At 44.8% G+C, this 7950-nt stretch overlaps 1 protein-coding gene across 1 annotated transcript in view; it reads right to left on the reverse strand.

Annotated features, from left to right (window-relative positions):
* The window catches only part of LOC144104704 (uncharacterized), a 37497-nt gene extending 35763 nt beyond the window's left edge, over positions 1 to 1734 (reverse strand). Inside the window, exon 1 of the mRNA XM_077637863.1 lies at positions 1617 to 1734. The gene's annotated coding sequence lies outside the window, so the exon portion shown is untranslated. The remainder of the gene's footprint in view (positions 1 to 1616) is intronic.
* Between the last annotated feature and the right edge of the window lie 6216 nt (positions 1735 to 7950).

Consider the following 7950-nt stretch of genomic DNA (forward strand, 5'->3'; position numbering starts at 1 on the left):
CGGGTATTATAGAAACCATTCACAACAGTCGTTCCACGAAAGCATTTAGCAAGAAGTTAACCCATTTCTTTTTGTGACATAGCAATGGCTTACTTTTTCTGCACATATCTGCCCTATATTAAAAAACAAGAAAAATCCATGTTTTTATTAGAAAAGAAAACCTTACTTTGGCCGGCCTAGTTAAGCTCTTCTTGCCTTTTGTTATGTTCAGTCACACCGATATTTGTATTTTATGTGCAATTCTGTGCAACAATGTGGACTCGCGAATATACTTTTTACAGCATTTCTTAATTATGTACCTTAAATGAATATGTGCTGTTTTTTCTTTTTTGATGTTTTCGTGTATAATGTTATATGCAATGTCTCTTTTGTGTTATGATCTGTTTTTTCTTTGGTTAAACCTGCCCACTGCTCAGAGGTAGAGTGTAAAGGGGCGGACGCTTCGTCAGGCAACTTTTGATTGCCGTTTTGTTTCGCCTCCTCGGCAACCAAGTGTTGCTGAAATAAATCTGAATCTGATGTCATCGCCACCGCGTAGGTCTTGCGTCGGTTTGAAGAGCGCCGGCCGATGCAAATCGAGCATCCAAGGGCGTGGCTTGCCAGGTCTTCAGAATCGACGCACTTCAGGTATTCAGGATACAACGAGGTGGCTTGCATAGATTCTTGGAACCCCTAGTTTTTACAACGGCGTGAAAATACTTCTGTAGTGGAATCGGTCGCACATCCGCACACATTATACAAAAGGTCGCGGCCGCACACAAAGCAACCATTTTTGCTGTCGACGGAAAAGACGTCACGTGACGTGGCGGCAATGCTCGGCGTCGTCTGCTAGTGTCCGCCCGGCGTACACCTGCGCCACACACATTTAGGCGGTGATGCTGAACGCGACGCGAAAGACCTTGCGACAAGAGTTTAGCGGTAATTAAATATTGCATGAAGCATCTTCGCCACGCTGCCGCTGGTACATCCGCATACTGCTAGGTACTAGGCTTGGCGGCAGAGCGGTGCGTTTCAGCAACGTTACTCAGTTGTGGTTCTGTGTTCGGTCACCTCGCTTGCGGTAGCAAGGCATTCTTAAGATTTTCGACAGCATTAATAAGCACAATAAATTGATGCCCTTCTCTGTGCCACAGATCCTTCCGGGCTTTCACTTAGCTATTTAGGTCCGTGGATATTGATGAAGCTGGCGGGGGAAACAGCCCCAAGCCATCGCGCGGCATGTCGCGTCAAATGATCGTCATATGAAGCGATTCCGTACTTTGCGATCGAGATGCGACCAGCGTCACGGAGAGAACTGGCGGAGAAACGGCTGGCTATCGACTGTCGATCGTAACCTCAACACATCATTGGCGCTGGCAAGATTTCTCAACGTGTCGGCTTCAGCGGAGTAGCGCGCGGGGCTTACACACAGCGTGTGTTGGCTGCAAAAAAAGACATGCTTAGCACGGCAATCCGGTATACATGTAGGAATGGAGGTGTATCAAATTTAACGATCGCAGCCACGGCGGTTTGGGACGAATTTATTCACGTTGGGAAATAGTTTATTATCATAACGTGAGGCAAACACATTGTGCAAGAATGTCCTATCCGATAAAATAGAGGTTCGATAAACTCACCAAGTCGTAGGAGTCGACACTATGGCAGGGATATCCGTCCACAGAGGAAGGCACGCGGCAACTGACACACAGGGAGCAGTGGGAGCACGTGAATGGGAGCGAGTAGGGAGAGAGGACGAAAGTGTGGAGTGAAAAAGTGACGTCAATACCACTCAACGGGCTACTAGCAACGCTTCGTTTGTCGCTGCTCGGCCCCACTTCCGTTGCCGCTTTCTGCTCAAAGAGACACGAGCGCCATCTCTAAGGTTCTGACAGTACCACGTTAGGTTTCTTGGTTTTATCTTCGCTGCCGCTACGCCCATTGGCTACGCTTGGTCACGTGGCGACTTTCCTGCATAACTGGCCTACGCTGGCTCGCGCTACACTGTTCTAGAAGGTTTCTAGAACACTGTAGTTGCGCCTCCTATCGCCCGCGCCGGGCGCGGCTGCTGCAAGCCGCGGTCGTCTACGTGTTGCGAAGTTCGCGTGCGCTCTACGCCTGCGGTACGAGAGGCCAGGATGCTCGGGCCAGGTTGCAACAATCAGTGAAACAAGACGTGCCGCTTACCCCCTCGTAGTTTGGGTTCCTCGCGTGTGTAATATGCGGTTGTGCAGAGTAGACTGTAAACTTTCCTCTATTGATTAGATTACTAAAGGTTGAGTATCTGTAAAAAAAAAAACACTGGCAAAAGCTGAATAAGAAACCTAATGCATTTTCTTTCTTTTTCTTGCGGCATACGCACTTTTAATTTTTTCTTCAGCAACTTTGTCTGTTTTAATGCGTCGAGTTGAAAATATAATCGTCCTGGTGGTTGGGGCATTTTCTATAAGTGATCGATACTGGGAGCACGGTACCTTTACTTCTTGAATGCGTATCTAATGCGCATGTGATAAGCTGTTTTCCAACGCGTCTTCAACGTGCCAGGCTAAGGTTATGGTTATAAATGATACTAAGCCTTCTTGTTTCATTAATAAAAAAGATATGAAGACCCAACTTATGTTTGTATTCATTATAAATACGTTTCGGTACGCGCGCGAGATACCGTCTGCTGCCGCTCCTCAAGCTGGAAGTAGCAGACGGCGCGCCGCCACTGTTTTTCAGCTGCCCTATCTATGGAATTTTTCCTTCCTCCATGACTCAAGGCCTCCGCGCGCGTACGTACGTCTCACACAACAGATGTGCTTGGAAGTCAGCTTCACCCCACGCGGTTTTTCGCCTGGCCGTCGGGCACCCGTTTCGCAAGATACTGCGTCTTTTGTGCCTTCGTAATATTAGTATTTAACGTTTTATGATTAGACGATGTACTCTTCAAGATGACAACAAATATTTTTAGCCTAATGTATGCATCAGAAGACTGCGACCTTTCTCAGTTGCGACACTGAACGGTGAACTTGATATTAGTACTTTTTATAGTATCTTACTAATTATTTTTTGAGCTCTACTTTCGAAGCTCTAAACCTTTTTGTTAGCCATTATAGCAGCTAATTCATAACAAATACATTGAAGTCAGGGTTTTGAATCTAACCCTCGGCATATGGTTCTTTCTTTTTAATTCTTTCTAGTCAGTTGTCTTGCATCCATAAAATGATTGCACTATTCACTTCCCATTCATAAGCATTTCAGTAAATATCTAGAACATTTCCCATGCTTTCCTTGGTTGCTTTGACTGTCAGCTTCCTTCATAAGTTAATCTATACTACTTCATGTTGCACGAATGTTTCGCAACAAACCCGCAAGATTTCTAAACAATATGCAACGAATACAGCGAATTAGGAGTTTATTTAAGTACTTCAAACTCGCACACACATACACAAAGAATATAGCTGTCACCAAGTTGTGTGATTTGGTAAGATATGCGGAGAAAAATCCAGTACAACTTGTTCAATCCATAGTGTATGAAACAGCATCAAACATACACATTTGCATATACATGTCCATCATAAAAAAAGGGAAAAAAATTGTAACACAAGTTCTCACTCACTACAGTTCTATCAGAGATTCTATAGGCAGCAGTTGCTAAGTATTAAAAGAACGTGTACAGAATATAAAATGCCTTAATACAAAGCTATCTTTATGGTGTAATCAGGTGTGCAAGAAAGGTCCGCTACCTTAGAAACACTTGCTATTAAACCATAGAGTCATCAATCCTCAACTCTTTGGAGTTTGCAATTTTCGCTGCCCCTTCAACACCTTGTTTTTGGTTATGCATAGATTATTTAACAGCTTGTTGGCAGCAGCACTGAAAATATGGTGCATGACTTTTTCTGGCAAATGACCAGAATCACAGGCATCAATGTGATGAAGGCCTCCGGAAACGTGGAGAATGGTTTACACAAGGGAAACAAGGGCCTCTTTCTGATTTGGAAGAGCCAGAAATTTCAGTGCAAACTGCTCACTCTTCAATTTGTCAAGGACTATTCCTGTATAAAGTACAGCGTTCACTACAACATGTCGTGGAAAATTTAATCCTCTTCTTGTCATGCCTGAAATGACAAAGTGTGTCATCATGGTCCAAACTGGTGTTCTCCAGGAAGAGATTGTACTTGCACGACATACACATGAGCTTTTGTAGCGATAGCTACATTACGGTAGCATTTTGAGCGTGGCGGTGGCGGCGCCGCCACGCTGTCACGTGGTTGGTCACGTGATCTGGAGCAGCTGCCGGCGGCGCGGCGCCGTGACTGATCACGTGGTTCGTCACGTGGTTGGTCACGTGACCATGTTTCCACTCGGCCAGCTGTAGCTATCGCGTCACTCCAGGTTTAACCAAAGCTAAACCACCGCCAATTTTTTCAGTGTCGCATGTGCACAGTATCCCGCAACATGTGTAACAGTGGGAACCGTCGACGATTTTTTTGCTACATCAGTATTGGTCACTGCTATACTGAACTGTGCACAAAGTGATTCAACACTTATGTCGGAGATCGGTTCCGCAATTATGTCAAGATCAGGCATGTGCAGTACTTTTTGAAGCCCGAGCTTGTTCTTAGATTCATAAATCTGCCTGATCGAGACATGGTATTGGGCTCCGGATAGCTGGCGACACTTCCAGAATCTATCCTCGAGGCAATCTGTTTGAAATTTGCCAAGGAGCACATACCGAAATCCCAGCTCTTCCAGGAAGTATAAAGAGATGTCATGCAGAACGTAGCTCGCGTGGCCAAAAGCCACGTGAGTTTATTTCGTCAGGTGGCCAGTATCGTGTCTGAGGTCTGCCCAGTAGTCTAGCCACTCTGGTATTTTTTCCCCAAAATTCAAGCTGTGGACATGTTGTTGACGCAATCGGAGACTGCATTTCATCACGCAAGCGTTTACCTTTTCTTGGCGTCTTTACGTTCACTATTCACCACCATGTCAAAAGAGTATGAAATCTGCTGTTCCTTTAGAATGTTTATTTATTTATTTACAGAATACAGCAGGCCCTTCTGGGTCCTAGCAGGAGGGGCCATACAATGCAACTTGAATATGCACAAAAACACTAAAAAAAATTCTAAAGACAAAGCCAAATAAGTTTGATGGCGTCAATCTTCTATTTCTTCAATGGATTATATGTCACGTAGTGCTGTCAAAGGTAAAGCATTCCATTCAGTGACGGTGCGATGGAAGAAGGAGTATTTAAATAGCTTAGTTCTGGCGGTGAATGGAGTTAGTGAATCAGAGTGGCGATGTCTTGTTGGTCGTGGAGCGGAAAATGGCTTGACGTAGGTATCCGGGCACATTGACAACTTGTTCTGTTTTAGAAGGAAAAGAAATTTTAATCTGAGAATTTTACGTCTCACTTGCAATGTTTGAATGTGGTGTGATCGCATTAAGGCAGCAGGTGAGTCGGTTCAACGGTATTTTGAAAAGATGAATCGAATGGCCTTGCGCTGGACCATTTCAAGTGCTTGAATGATAGTTTTACCAAATGGGTCCCTAACAATAGAAGCGTATTCTAACTTGGGTCTGAATAATGAAGAATAGCCTAAAAATTTCAAGTCTGCAGGAACATTCTTCAGTCTGTGCTTGAGGGCACAAAGTCTGCGAAAACACGGTGCACATACTTCACTATATGTTTGTTCCAGCTTAGATGATTAGTTATCGTCACGCCAAGGTATTTATATTCAGTTACCTCCGAAAGTGGATATGAAGGAAGAGCGTAGGGGTATAATAAGCTGTTTTGTTTTTTGGTTAATCTCATAAAAACGGTAAATGTCATAAACATGTTGCACTATGGAACATTGCATGCAGTGCAGCTGCTGTCGATCCATTAAAAATCCTAAGAGAAAGCTTAACGTTCTGACGCTGCATAGTTGCTGGATTCAGTGCTCTCAGTGAGAGTGTTGGTGCCAGCTTTAAAAGGTTATTCATGCTCAGCCTCATGTAGATCGCACAGATATTTAAATGACGCCGTAGGAATAGGTGGCTTTGGGTCATTGCTGCTTGGATCGGGGTAATATATACACTTTCCACTGTTTCTTTGGTTTAGCCAGTCTTCAAAATAGACTTCAAAAGGTGCACAGGGTCCAAAATGAAAAACAGAGGACGAGAGGAATCAGCCGGGTGTGTGTAAACTATTATGGCTTTCGGGGAAAGGGGGGGGGGGGGCTGGCAAAAAAATGCCATGGCTCTTCGATTGATGGCATTGTTGTCTGAAACAACAGCTAGTACCTTAAATGCAACTTACTTAAGGTCAGTATTGAGCTTGTGCAAAAATAGATGCAGTGCTTTTGCATCGGTATGTGCGACTATCAAAACGTGAACAACATCCTTGTTGCTTGACAAAAGGCTTTGTAACATGAACACGTATGCTGTTTTAGCTGGATTGGCTGCGGCACCTGTAACGAAGCCTACTTTGTACTCAAAATAGGTTTCAAGATGGCTCATGCTCTGCCATTGCTTGCAATACAGTTTTAGCACAGTTCAAGAAACAAGGATCTTGCTGTTCAAGTGCTGGATTCATGTGATATGACGAACACAGTCGTCCAATAGTGTCTGGGTGCGGCAGCTTAATTTTAAGTGAACTTCCGATGTACCTGTATGCATGTGGAGAAATGCTATGCAGCAGATCTGAAAACACAAGTATACATCTGGTCGATATTGTGGCACATTTCTCAAAACAAGCTCGACTTGGCTTCGCACAAATTTCAGTACCTGTAAGTTTCATCCACGATGTTTTTGGAGCTCATAACCATTGTTCACCTCATCCAAGAGCATTAGCACAGTTGCTAGTAGCTTGTGTTCCTTTTCGCTGCCACTAGCAAACTCTGCTGCTTTTCGACAGACTGCAGCACTTTATCAAGCTCCCTTAAATCCTTCACTTGTGACGGAACGCACTCGTCTCCTAGATGATGGAGACAGGACTCTCCGAGAAACACCTGAACAGGCAGGTATTTTAAAACCACCACAGACGAACGCACTGCGGGAACACGGTCGAGGGAGGGCTCCAGGAACAAAACCTTTGCCTGCCTAGTGACCACCGTCCAGAAGTCAGAAACTCTTAAGCTTTGGAAGGGCATAACACAGCTTCCCAAAACTGCAAATTTTCTTCCTGCGGACACGATCCCCGCCGACATACCCTAGTAAAACATTCGCTTTAAAACGAAAAGCAGACACGGACAGGGATTGCACCCCCCCGCGCCCTGTTCCGCCCACGTCACTTGGGCACGCCCAATGAGACGGCTCGCCCAGACTGCCCACTTTACGTCATCGTGTTAGCTATAGGGTCAGCTAAGAACACGCGGTGAGGTGCCATCCTAATCGGTTGCGAGCAGCAACAGATTTGTGAATTATAAAGCGAATTATAGGGCCCACGCAGAGCTCTTAATTTTGACTCGGGGAACATCCGCTAAGACCACCACTACAGATCTGCCGCTTTAGAACCCGACCACCAAAATCATTTCAGGGTTGTACAATTCATTGGTGCCTTCATTTTATCGCAAGGTTTGGTCATTGAGTTGACGATACCTTGCCCCGGAACGTGGAAATTTTTCTCACGTCGAATGAAGCTACCATTAGCAATTCTTTTTCGCATTTTCGGGCGCCAAGTTGGAAGAGGCGGCCATTCCACAAGCTCGCTCGGCACACTAGTGTACATACACCGCAAATTGAAGTGTACATTATTTTGTAATGTGCATTGCAAAGTGATATTTTGTCTGGTAGCAATTAAGAATTCATTTTCACACGAAAAAAAGCCAACTGGAACAAGGCAGAAAAACGCAATGGGGCGAATCTAGTGGTGCTTTCACTGGCAGATAAACATTGAAACCACGGTGCCTGTTGTGTTCAAATGGCTGACCTGTCGCGCTTATTTTCTCAAGCGCGAAATATCTTTAGCCCGTTCGATGTGGAATCCATTGTGAACGTATTGCAATC

The sequence above is a fragment of the Amblyomma americanum genome, chromosome 9 (assembly GCF_052857255.1).
Source record: "Amblyomma americanum isolate KBUSLIRL-KWMA chromosome 9, ASM5285725v1, whole genome shotgun sequence".
NCBI classification, from domain to species: domain Eukaryota; kingdom Metazoa; phylum Arthropoda; class Arachnida; order Ixodida; family Ixodidae; genus Amblyomma; species Amblyomma americanum.